This window comes from Mizuhopecten yessoensis, unplaced genomic scaffold (assembly GCF_002113885.1).
Source record: "Mizuhopecten yessoensis strain PY_sf001 unplaced genomic scaffold, ASM211388v2 scaffold10293, whole genome shotgun sequence".
In the NCBI taxonomy this organism is placed as follows: domain Eukaryota; kingdom Metazoa; phylum Mollusca; class Bivalvia; order Pectinida; family Pectinidae; genus Mizuhopecten; species Mizuhopecten yessoensis.
The window spans coordinates 316,551-329,764 of record NW_018408474.1 but is presented as its reverse complement, the minus strand read 5'-3'; the positions used below and the strand labels follow the sequence as shown (position 1 = coordinate 329,764).

At 36.0% G+C, this 13,214-nt stretch overlaps 1 long non-coding RNA gene across 1 annotated transcript; it reads left to right on the top strand.

Annotated features, from left to right (window-relative positions):
• Positions 1-302: 302 nt before the first annotated feature.
• Positions 303-5,442, top strand: LOC110460024. Its single transcript, XR_002463956.1, has 2 exons — positions 303-444; positions 5,327-5,442. It is a non-coding gene; the product is annotated as an uncharacterized LOC110460024 (long non-coding RNA).
• The last annotated feature ends 7,772 nt before the right edge of the window (positions 5,443-13,214 follow it).

Genomic DNA, 13,214 nt, shown 5'->3' with positions numbered 1-13,214 from the left:
GATCGAGCCTGTGCCCACTGCAGGCAATCTCATTGTTTTGTTACAGTTCTATATATAACTCAAGTCGCAATAATTATACTTCCGGTTTACCTTATCTGCCACTTTTGCCTGGTATATAGTGTTACTCGCTCAACATATTTTACCGGGTGTCGATATTGGATCTGTTGAATGAAATATTACATTTATTGTACCATTGTATCTCTTAATGTGCTGACATACATGTTTAAAACTGTAAACTAATTTAGGGGTCATTAGTCCACATTAAATGAAAAAGTGGTTTTAAAATGCTGTATTTTACATCAGTTTCAGGAAAAGAATGCAGTCGATTGATCACTAGAGATAGACATTATATGTCGAGAATGCTTTCATATTGATCCTCACACCTATGAAGCTGTTTCTTGGGAGGAGGACAGAAAATTTAAAGACTACTTCCTGTAAAAAAAAGTATACAAAGGGTTATAAGTATATTTCTACGCATAATTACACACGAGGATTTATCCCTAAAACAGCCCAGCAAGTGTTTCATATGTTTGTAGTTCCTACTTAAAATTAGACCTGGCTAAACACTGTGCTCATAAGAATTATAAGCATAGAATTTGTTACATGTGTTTTGATTATTGGAATCTACAGGTATTGAGCTTTTGAATAATGTATATTTATAGCATGTTTTCGATTTTTGTTGGCGGATTGATATTGGTGTAAATAAGATGGGTTTTTCCCTTCTGGGTCATCAATTTTGTAATTATTTTCTGGAGTATGAGAATATGTCATCAACCACACACAACTGTAATTATACGTCTCTGCATCTGAACCATACATGAACAATGAGGCCTTTTGTATTATAGTCTTTGTCAGAATCTAGACAGAATAACAATAACTGATTATACAGTGTTTACACTTTGATAAGTATTTATAAGTGGATTAAAATATGTTTGAAATAAATGACAATATACTAATTGCATGGTCGGTACATCTAAGTTGTGCAGCTGTTATATATATTGCGGTTAAAATAGACTTTTGAAAAAAAAGTTATTGCCTTTTTGTATGTTTATTTCAAAACCTTGTCCAGACAAATTTTCCAAAACAGTGTTCCCTATTACAGTAAAGGTTTCTGTCACACAAAATAGTGTTCCCTATTACAGTAAAGGTTTCTGTCATACAAAACAGTGTTCCCTATTACAGTAAAGGTTTCTGTCATACAAAATAGTGTTCCCTATTACAGTAAAGGTTTCTGTCATACAAAATAGTGTTTCCTATTACAGTAAAAGTTTCTGTCATACAAAACAGTGTTCCCTATTACAGTAAAGGTTTCTTTCAGACAAAATAGTGTTGACTATTACAGTAAAGGTTTCTCTCATACAAAATAGTGTTCCCTATTACAGCAAAGGCTTCTGTCACACCAAATAGTGTTCCCAATTACAGTAAAGGTTTCTCTCATACAAAATAGTGTTCCTTATTACAGTAAAGGTTTCTGTAATACAAAACAGTGTTCCCTATGACAGTAAAGGTTTCTGTCACATCAAATAGTGTTCCTAATTACAGTAAAGGTTTTTGTCACACAAAATATTGTTCCCTATTACAGTAAAGGATTCTGTCATACAAAACAGAGTTACCTATTACAGTAAAGGTTTCTTTCAGACAAAATAGTGTTGACTATTACAGTAAAGGTTTCTTTCAGACAAAATAGTGTTGCCTATTACAGTAAAGGTTTCTGTCATACAAAATAGTGTTCCCTATTACAGTAAAGGTTTCTGTCACACCAAATAGTGTTCCCAATTACAGTAAAGGTTTCTGTCATACAAAACAGTGTTCCCTATTACAGTAAAGGTTTCTGTCATACAAAAGGGATAACCTTAACATCAAATTGCCAGCTTCTGATTTTGTCCAACTCAAGATGGCCGTCACAGCATTTGATAGGCCAAGAAAATATCGGCTATATCTTCGAGTTGTATGTGGAAAACTATGTTGATATCATAAGATTGATACATAGTGGATTTACTTTACATCCAATGCCGGAATGGTCGAAATTCAGTTTTTGGGATTCGTCATGGCCTCAACATATAATTTGGCCTAGACATTAGAAAGTGTTTGAACCCCTATTGCACAGAACTGTGTTTTAAACGCCTATTACACATCTACATACTATTTAATACAGTTCTGAGGTCAAAGTAAAGGTCATTGTTACTAAACATTCACCATGGGGGCACTGTAAGGTACATAATGGGGCCTGCAAAATGTTGACCTTTAGACTGCAATTAATCCAGGGTTCCTCCATGGACTTTATATTTAGGGGTGTTATAAATAGATTTTCAAAATTCTTTACCCCCAGATATAAGGCTATATTACAGTTCTTGTGTCACGACCATTTTTGGGGTTAAAAACATAATTTGGGTGTTTTACGGAACAAACTAACTTTACAAAACGGTACCTATGGCTGGTGCTCAACTATGTTTATTGTAAGCTTGTGCTAATGTTACACTATCTATATAAACCTGGTGCTAAAACGTATTTCCGTATAAGTCTGGTGTTATACTGCCGGTGTTAGCCAAGCACTATAGTGATATACTACCTGTATAAACCTGGTGCTAAAACTTATTTCCGTATAAGTCTGGTGTAATACTGCCTGTGTTAGCCAAGTACTAGTGATATACTATCTGTATAAACCAGGAGCTAGTTCAATGGTTGTCTTACTAGTTTTAAATACTTGTTTTACAAGCATGCCTCTTAGGAGGCTATTTGTTTAGGTAAATAGGTAAAAACTACATGTATATATAGAAGTTGTAGTTATATTAGTCCTCTGTTGCTCTCTCCAAAGCATCCTTGAAGGATTTCAAGGATGGTGCTCGAACTTGATCTATATGTCTTGGTGTTCCACTGAGCGATGGATCTCACAAAGAAGGAGTTTGAGCTACCTGATTGCCGACAATCAACCCAGTCCAGTTCCACTATATCCCTCCCTCCTTTTTATGCAGTATCTAGTAATCAGTTGACAATGGTGGTACAAAGTAGCTCATAGCAAAGAGTCAGTTGTTGTCCAGTTGTTGCACAGGGTAGGTGGGGTCAGGTATCTGTTTTTGTTGACTGCAACCAAGCCATCTTAATGCATGCAGTGCATCATCGTCATCCCGTGATGTATTATGATACCTGTTAAAAGCACATCTTACAGCATGTTTCTGGACCATATCAATATATTGTTTTTCTTTATTGATGGTCCCGTTTGCTGTCACGGTACTCCAGGTTAGGCTACATCATGGTCTTGTTGCCTGGTTTTTTTTTAGACCTGGGTTAAGTAAATGCGGGGATTCCTCATGGAAAGCCAAGAGATTGACTTTCATTATCTTGTCAGTTTGGCAGCTCCATCACAAATCTTAGCTTTTTTTGATAACCAGGTTAGAATGTGTATTAACACCGTATACAAGGTGTTGCTTGAATTTACTGATGTGTATACGCATATTTTATCAATCAAAATTATTACAATTAATAATTATGATTATATTATTCAAAATCCCGAAACCGAGCCTGGTGAGCTCCAGCTTGGTCATTCTTCACTCGATCTAATAACACACCAGTGTTTTTTTAATTGTTTTTTGTTGTTGTCAAAATAGTTAAAAAAATATTTTGAAGCCAACTGAAATATAATTTGAGAATCCATATCAGCACTTCGGATTAATAGCTTACAAGTGTAAATGTTACCTACATGTTTCTTAGTTGTTTGCCATGAAAATATATGATTTATTATTTTACATGAAATGAACGTTTTACGCTTACAACTGTTATACTTGTAAACTCGCTGCTATTGCAATTAAACAAAACTTTCGTATGTGTTTAATACCTGCAACAGATTTTTTTCTTTGTTTGCAGTATTATTGAATTGAATCGTTCTAAAATTACCTAGAGCCAGAGACGTTTATATATACGTCTCTGCTAGAGCGTAATAGGCTATACCTGCAAATTAATGTTTTAAGCAAGGCTAAACTAAGCGATAAATTGCGGGCTACCTAGCATCACTCGGAACCATCTGAAAAACCTCGGCCGATTTGATACCAAAAATAGCATGTTTACATATAGCAAACTTGTTACTCTACCTTGAATCGGGCCATTAATTCTCAAATCCATATTGTCATTGACCAAAACATGACTGCAAAAGCACATCATTAAACTCCACACTTTCAAAACGCTTATAGCTGGACACCGTTTAAATATTCAATACACATACACTCCCAATCATATTAAAATTGTGAACATTATTGCAAACTATGGTAATAAAAGAACATAAATAATATTGAATATTAATTCCTTTGTTGGCTGAACAGAAATGTAATATTTTCCGGGGGGGGGGGCTTTTTTGGAAGATATTCCCCAACTTAAGTGTCATGAAAAACAAAAACCCACTGAGAGCCATAATGCAGCTAGTAAAAAATAATGCACATGCTTATATGGCCATAAACGTAAGCAATAATCAATGTGACAAACGAAGAAATGTAATTATTATAATATATTTGCGGGTCACGGAAAGCAATCTAATTATTGACTTCCGTGATTTTGGTACATTTCCCTAATTACTTTGAACAGGTATTATTTTAGAATAACACACTAATAAAGAGTGTACACTTTATGATTAGACAGATATGTTTAATCCAACACATTCTCCGAGTTTTATATCAAAACGGCAACATTTAATACATGTGAACAAATTGCAGTAGTATAAGCATATCGTAGACGCAGCACCCAGGCAACAGACAATCCAGCTCTCGTGATTTCCGTGGTGTAAAATCCTCATTCTCTCACAGTCTGAACACTCTCACGCGTTCCTACGTATACCCTATCGGGCAAAACAGGCAAGCTGATCATATGTCACCCATTGACATAACAAATTCAAATTCAAATTCAAAATTTTCAAGACCCGATCAGTCGTGAAACTCGGCCAATAAACCAGATACACGTATTCACTTGTAAAACAATTAGTAATGAGCTTATTATGACATTTTGTAATACAGATAGGAACACTCCATAAAACCCCAGTCGGACGTCAGACAATATTAATACCTACACAATATATTATCTATTCGTGAGAATGCGATTGCAACCTGGTTATGTGAAATGGCAGAGAGAGGAATGGGCCTTAAACCCGTGAACAGCAGTGGGTAGTAGAAAGGCATACTTAATTAAAACAGTTGTTTAATGTGTNCTTAGCAACCCCCCGACCCTGCGGCTCATAGTAACATCTATTCATCACGTGTGTTTTGATTGTGATGTCATCATTTTTGAGGTACTGACAGGATTATCGCCCTTGTATCTGTATTAAATATTTCCTTCTGGTTTTTAGGTATGCTAGGTAATAGGACTACACTCGACCACTGGACCCTGTGAGAAAGAAGAAGAAGAAGGAAACAGAATGCGTTTCATTGTACATATACTCAATAAATATTAGTAGGCACTCTCTCTCGGTTCTTCTGGGTTTTTCCTGCTGCTGCTTTACATTTTGTAGACTGTTTGCAATCATGTCTCCGTGAAAATGAGGGGCTCTGTTTCTCACAATAATGCGTTATTTACAATATAAATAAAATTCACGGCATATTTACGGTGTTTTCGAGTGTGGTATTAAATCGAGATGAACTTTCTTTTCGTGTAGGAAGTGAGTGTGTCGGTGCTGTAGCAGAACGTGCAAGTCGATATGCGGTTTGTTTCTTCTAGATGTTTTGGGTTTCAATATGGCTGATACTTTTACTTCGTTAAATCTGATTGGTCGAATTCTGATTGTGGGCACATGGTCGCGGGTTCGATGCGCGCCGTTGTCATTTTTATTTTATTTTTTATTATTTTATTTTTTGTATAGAATCCTTCTTGATTTTTTCTAAGAAGTTTGAAACTAAGGTTATTTTAATAATAGATAGATAAATCGATCAATGTGAAAGAACGTATTTCGAGACTAAATTAAAACAAGTACGAAATATTTTTTTTGATGTAAAAATATGCAGATACTGCTGATTCTGTATTGTATGTTGTCCACTATTTGTACACACTTGTCCCCTATTTGTCCCCTATTTGTACACACTTGTCCACTATTTGTCCCTTTTTGTCCCTAGTTGTCCCCTAGTTGTCCTCTATTTGTCCCCTATTTGTCCCTATTTGTCCCTATTTGTCAACTATTTGTCCCTAGTTGTCCCCTATTTGTCCCCTATTTGTCCCTATTTGTCCCCTATTTGTCAACTATTTGTCCCTAGTTGTCCCCTATTTGTCCCCTATTTGTCCCTAGTTGTCCCCTATTTGTCCCCTATTGTCCCCTATTGTCCCCTATTTGTCCCTAGTTGTCCCTAGTTGTCCACTATTTGTCCACTATTAGACCATAGTTGTCCCTAGTTGTCCCCTAGTTGTCACTAGTTGTCCTTATTTGTCCTCGTTCGTCATAAGTCTCAATGATTACCTGAAACAATTAACAAGTCGTTTTAAAACTAAGTATGCTTTGCTCTACATAAAAGAAATAGAAAGTATTCTAATTAAACAAGGAGTACCTCGACACTTGTTACCTGTAAAAGAATCTTTTAAGGCTATAGTTCAACCCCACACTATATCTACAGAAAACAGACCCATAAAGAAATGGTCTACGTGGAAACAAAAATAGTTATATAATAGAATCACTTTTTAGTATACTATTATATATTATGAATCACGACACACTGAAGCTTAAAGGTTAATTGAAACCCAAAACATCTGTACTGTACTGTAGATACAATGTCTGAAGACTAGATATTGTGCGTCCCTACATTTATTTTTTGACGGTGGACCTCTCGTATCCCCCTTGCGGGCGGGACGCCAAATTAGGTAATAATGAACAAGCCCCCTGTGGATTCATACATTTGTCATCACCAGGTTGCCCCTATAGTAATACCATCTGACTTCTAAAACACTCTGTTGATAGAGAACTTGAACCGAAACTTTAATTTTCTTTCCAGTAGACAAAAAAAGTCTTTGGGCCATACTTAAAATATGTTTTTTTCTTCTTGTTAAGTTAAAATCAATCCTCAGAACACGGGAAATCGCTTCTGAGACGTTCTAGAAAAACACAAGACCCCCTCCCGTACCCTCCCCATACTCGCGCTACGCGTTCGGGGTGCTGCCTTCAGCAGCACACCGTTTGACTATTGGGAAAAAAAATCTTCGGCCCCCCTTTTAGGTAATCCTGGATCCGCCCCTGTAAAATCCTCATTCTCTCACAGTCTGAACTCTCTCACGCGTTCCTACGTATACCCTGTCGGGCAAAACAGGCAAGCTGATCCTACGTCACCCATTGACATAACAAATTCAAATTCAAATTCAAAATTTTCAAGACCCGATCAGTCGTGAAACTCGGCCAATAAAGGATAATCCAGATACACGTATTCACTTGTAAAACAATTAGTAATGAGCTTATTATGACCTTTTGTAATACAGATAGGAACACTCCATAAAACCCCAGTCGGACGTCAGACAATATTAATACCTACACAATATATTATCAATTCGTGAGAATGTGATTGCAACCTGTTTATGTGAAATGGCAGAGAGAGGAATGGGCCTTAAACCCTTGAACAGCAGTGGGTAGTAGAAAGGCATACTTAATTAAAACAGTTGTTTAATGTGTTTACACTGTATCAGACATCACATCATTAGCACTACGTACAGGATTCGTAGACACATGAAACTTCAATGAATACAAAAAACACAAACAATTTTAAACGAAAGCGTCGACATCGTTTTTTCCTCCTTTTTGTTTTGTTTTATATACTCTTCATTTATGGATTATAAAAAAGACATACATTTTCAGTTTACATATACTATTGTAGTCCCTTCTTTTGAGTGAATTGGTGTTATTACATAGCATATAACCAAAAGTCAGCATGAAAACGGACCATTTTAAGAGTACACGATGACAAAGTAAACATATCAGAAAGCCAGTAAAAACAACGTACACGTAGACTAAATTTAGGAGGATTTTAAAGATGTTAATTATAAGTATGTTTCAATGTTGATTTCTGGTCTTTGTTGCAAACGGCACATCATCCTTGATACATGTAGCAAGGGGTTACGCTCACTTTCGCTCTCTACACCCTGGAATATGTCATAGCAAAACTGAAGGCACGAAGAAAGCTGTTTGATTTGTCTCAGGTAAAAAATACTGACCAATCGCTAGGCTGATACCTGTCCTTTGAAGATTACAAAGGAGACTGAGATGACCGACTTCAAAACCTGTCAATTTTTACCGTTACGTGACCGAGAGATTCTTTTGATGTACATCAAAGGGTCGAACTAGTCTTCTTGTCTCATCGTAAAATGAGTGTAATCATGTATATCACAGTGTATGATGAGTGTCATTGTATGATCAGTGCGTTATACTGACTATTATAATAAGGTTTGCTAGTACAGTGTAATATTGTGTTTATCATTGTATGAGGAGTGTAATAGTTTCCACTATATTATTGTACGCTAGCATAGTAAGATGAGTGATTTACGGTCAACCATATCATTGTTATATTGTACTTTATGATGACCTCTTGTTGCGCACAATAGTGTGCCTGAGTGATAATAAAAATCTCAAATCTCAAATCAACAAGGTGGCGCACACTGAGTCTTCTATTTTCTAGGGGGTGTAGAGAGCGTAAATGAGCGTAACCCCTGGATATCAAGGGTGTCGGCACCTCAACTAGTTTAAATACAAACAAGTTTCTTGGCCTGTGATATGGTAATCATCGCCGAAAAACGGACAAAATCTCACTGGGAGTTTAGGGTTCTATTTTGAAAAACAAATTACTTATAGAATCAAAACTTTTTCTGAAATAATCATGGGTTAACGTTGACAAGAATCAAGAAACAGTCCAGATACATGATCTGCATTTTTCAATATCAGTCCAAAACTCTCAGAATTGTGGTAGCGTGACGTTATACAATTTTGTTTCATTAATTGGAACCCCATGGACAATTGAGCAGTTGAGCAAAAGCGTTTAACTAAGATATCGTCTTTAAAGTTGTCCGTGTATCTATTGGGCCGCATGGAAGCTCAGTCTTGTACTAAATGTGTAACCCTCTTTAAATAAAGTTATTATTATCATTATTATTACCTGACAGAAAAATGTTTTGAGACCACCCAGCAATCGAGCATCACCGTCAGAGGCCCACCAGGGGGCGCGATCCGTTATAGACAAACGTGATCCGTTATAGACACAAAAACGGTAGGCTTTGTTTTGTTAATTTTGTTTTATATGGTCAATGTTCATACATTATACTTTACATGAAGGGTGATTACTTGCTANACCTTTATTCGAGTCCCAAATGACTTTTTTGGGGAGCACAATCCATCAGTTTTAGTGATTTTCTTATTTCTTTATATGGTAAATATTCAAGTATTGATGGAGGAATATTTACCATATAGTATACAGGAACAAAGGCTCAAGTGACCTAAACACTTTTCTTCCAAACTTATATTTTTTTTAATTCTTCTTAGGAAGCAGTGAATTCATGCATTTCTTTCAAACTTACTAAGAATCATCATTGGTGGAAGAGGTTATCAAATTGTAAATTTGGCATTCCTGCCCCATTCCCTGAGGTGAACAATGCTTCAGAAATCTTCTTCTCCAGATTCAGATGTACTAGAATCAACACTCTTTTGTGAATGAAAGACGCTTAGGTGCTTTGTCTAAATTGTAAATTTCAGGAAGTAATTCAAACTTGGTTTGATTAGTAATGATGAGAGCGATATAAGGAAATAAGAACCTACCTTGCCCCTTGGGCTGGAGGGACAGGGTTTAAAGGGGGAAAATTAACTAAAATTTCAAAACGCCTCTTCCTCGGATGTACCAGAATCAAAAGTACTTCATGAATGAAAAGGTCCTTTAAGTTGATTTATCTGAATTGTAAATTTATTTACTCCTGGTCATTAGTTCTCCCTTTGGGAAGCTGAGGTAAAGTTTACTAGACTTTATACAAGAAAATAGCACTTTTTGTATATTTTGTCAATCTTAAGCAGGAAATAATTCAAATGTAGTTGGAAAAATTATGATGAGATGGCAATTACCAGTAGTTGGTATGAGAAAATAGGATCCTGCCTCCCTCCGGAAGCTGGAGGGGTGGGGCCCAAAAATGGAAAATTGGCTAAAACTTCAAAAGTCTTTTTCCTTGCACTAGGATATACTAGAATCTTATTCTCCACATGGATGAAAAGGCCCCTATCTGCTTTATCTGAATTGTTATTTTTATTCTATTTTTCTCTTAGGGAAAGTACAGTTTACTATTGCTTAAACAAGTATAAAGGAAAGAACACTTTTAGGTACAATTTGTCCACATTTAGCAGGAAATAATTAAAACTTGGTTGGAATAAGGGTAGGCCAAAAGTAAAAAAAAATGGCTAAATAATAAACTATTACTTTTCATTCAATATCATTGTTTAAACATGTATTAATTATGTTTGGATCAATACCATTAGTCTAAAGTTTTACCAGTGCACTTTACTTAAGCAATATAATTATCACGCATGATTCAAATTAGAATCTATGATCATTTTGCTATAATGTACATCAAATCATTTGGATCAGTTCTCTGATATTCTGAACCTAACACATGTTACATTGGGTCCTTTTCTACATGTAAAGACATTATTGAAAAAAAGGAACACATTTCCTGCTCTAAACTATATATGGTGGGAATGCAAAACATGCATAATTTCTGCTCAACTGCAAGGTATAATGCTATTCCTGTAGGAACTCTTTTCTACATGTAAATCGGAGATTTATACCGATGTAAATCTCTGTTTTAGATAGAGTTCCTACAGGAATTAGGTATAATGTATATCTAAAGGATACATAAAGTGCAGTTTCCATACTTGCCGACATTCCCAATTTTGGAGGGAGACAACTAATTTTGGACCCTTAAATTTTAACATTGTTCAACTAGTGAACTTGTTAACTAATTTCAAATTCTGAGATCTGATTATTTCATTTGAGAACTCAACATATTTCAGTGCTAGAAGTCTAGATCCAATGCACTGTTATATTTATTTTCTATATCATAATTAAGTTACATCCAAGACATCTATAATGTAAGTATTATCTATCAAAGGTGGTCGATGTTGGGATTTTAAATAAACATAATTTTGTGTGTGTTGTCCCTGCAGGTAGGGCGTAAGAATTGTACCTGCTGCCCCCAATTGCATGATCGTAAGAGGCGACTAAATTTGGGACCTTATCTCTTCTCTCCTTTCTAAATAACTTTCTTCTTCCTAATGTCTCCCTTGACAATGCCTCACTTTTGTCCATTTGTTGAGCGTTCGCCCCTGTGAGGAAGGCTTTGGGTTCTGTCCCCTGGCCGAGACATACCAAAGTCTTTAACAATGGTAGTTTCTACTCCTGCTTAACGCTCAGCAAATTAGGAGTGGGACGACTGGTTTGCCCGTTGTCAATATAATGAGACCGGGTGAGGCGTCCTGCTGGGTGTCTTCGGCAGTATGTTTCAGTGAGGTAGCACTATAAAGTCGGCATCAGTTCCGCGCTATCACAAGGAGATAAACACGAACATATCGCAGCCTCCCAAAATACACACACATACACTACACGCATGCATCTTGCACACAGGGGAGGCCGTCCTTAAATGACCTTAGCTGTTAATAGGACGTTAAACAAAATCAAACAAACAAACAAACAAACAAGTGTTTGAAGACAAGGTTAGTACCTGAGGGCACACTGATTCATGCAGGCTCTCGTGTGCATACTCAAGCTGTACATACTGTTGTTGTTGTTGTTGTTGTTGTTTTGTGTGGGTTTTTTTAAAAGTTGCTTATTTGTTAGTTATGAAATTCATAAAAGTAGTTAGAAGATGTAATGAATCTGTAATATAAAAAATATTTTTCATTAATGATGCTACATCTATACTCATGTAGTTAATATAGCCATTACTATCTTATGCTTCATATGCTTATTTAAAGTTTTTTTTTTAGTTTTTTTGTTTGTTATTTTCTCAAGTCTTTTCCAATGCGAATGTCCATACATATCAATATTGGTTATTATCATCTTTATTCACACCGATCCACGTTCCCGTGTCCCCCATCTGTATATATACTGCCTACCCATATGATGATTCGCACTCTCTCACTATTACTCGACCATACCTCTTACTTTTCTGCACTCTTCTCACATACATATCCCCTCCCCCCAATCCCTCTGGTAATGCCTAAGTCATCGTCTTCATCGGATTGTGGATCCTTTTCACAGTTAACACGATTTCTTTTCTATGTAACCCCCCATTCCCTGTATATTTATGCTTTAAAATATGTTTAAACTAAAATAAACTATATGATAGTTTGTTAGTCGTTTTCAGTACAATAAACAGGGGGGGGGAGGTCCNTCCAGTTGGCCTCCTGTTACCGCAGAAGCAGATTAATAATATGACATTGCAAAATAGAGATCAATGTACTTGCCAATACCCTTTATGCACGTCGCTGATACTATAAAACCCTACACAATTAGTGAAAAATGAATAAAATACAACAGAAAACCAGGACTATATCATGCACCGCTTCGACTTTACCGCGATAGGAAGTTAAAGTTTTTTCGAGCATGCGCTGAAAAAAATACGAAACTGTGCATAAACTGTGCTAAAAAAAAAGCTGAACTAAAATTACAGAGGTACAATGTGCCGCATTCCTATTTTTACAATTTTTGGCAACCTCTCAACTCTTGAAAATATAAATTGTTATTGTAACAGTAGACTATTTTGATTTAGATTGTAATAATACTAAAACAAAAATTCCACGTAAGTGGATGTGTCGCCTGCGCAGGAAGCTGGGAGATTACGAAGAAATAGATACACTTTTCATTTCAAGAAATAATGAGTGTTAAAAGTAAGCAATAATCATAGATTATGTTTTTGGATGGCATCATTTTGTTATCTAATCAGGCTGTTATTCTGGGAAGAATACTCTGAATTTTAAGGAACTTGCTATGGATACTCATTGTCTCAATTCCAAGTTTAATTTGTATGATTTGTCGGATGGTTTCCAATAAATAAATGAATAAACTTGTGGATTATGATGTTAAACAGCTAGTGTTGTCAATAATATTTGGAGTAAGAAGGCATTTCAGAGGTATACACGGTGGGTCAAGTGGTAGATCGAAGCCGTCCAGTATACAGTTTTAGTGAAGTTTCTATTTATAGTAACAGTGACCTTGACCTTTGACCTTCGGACCTGA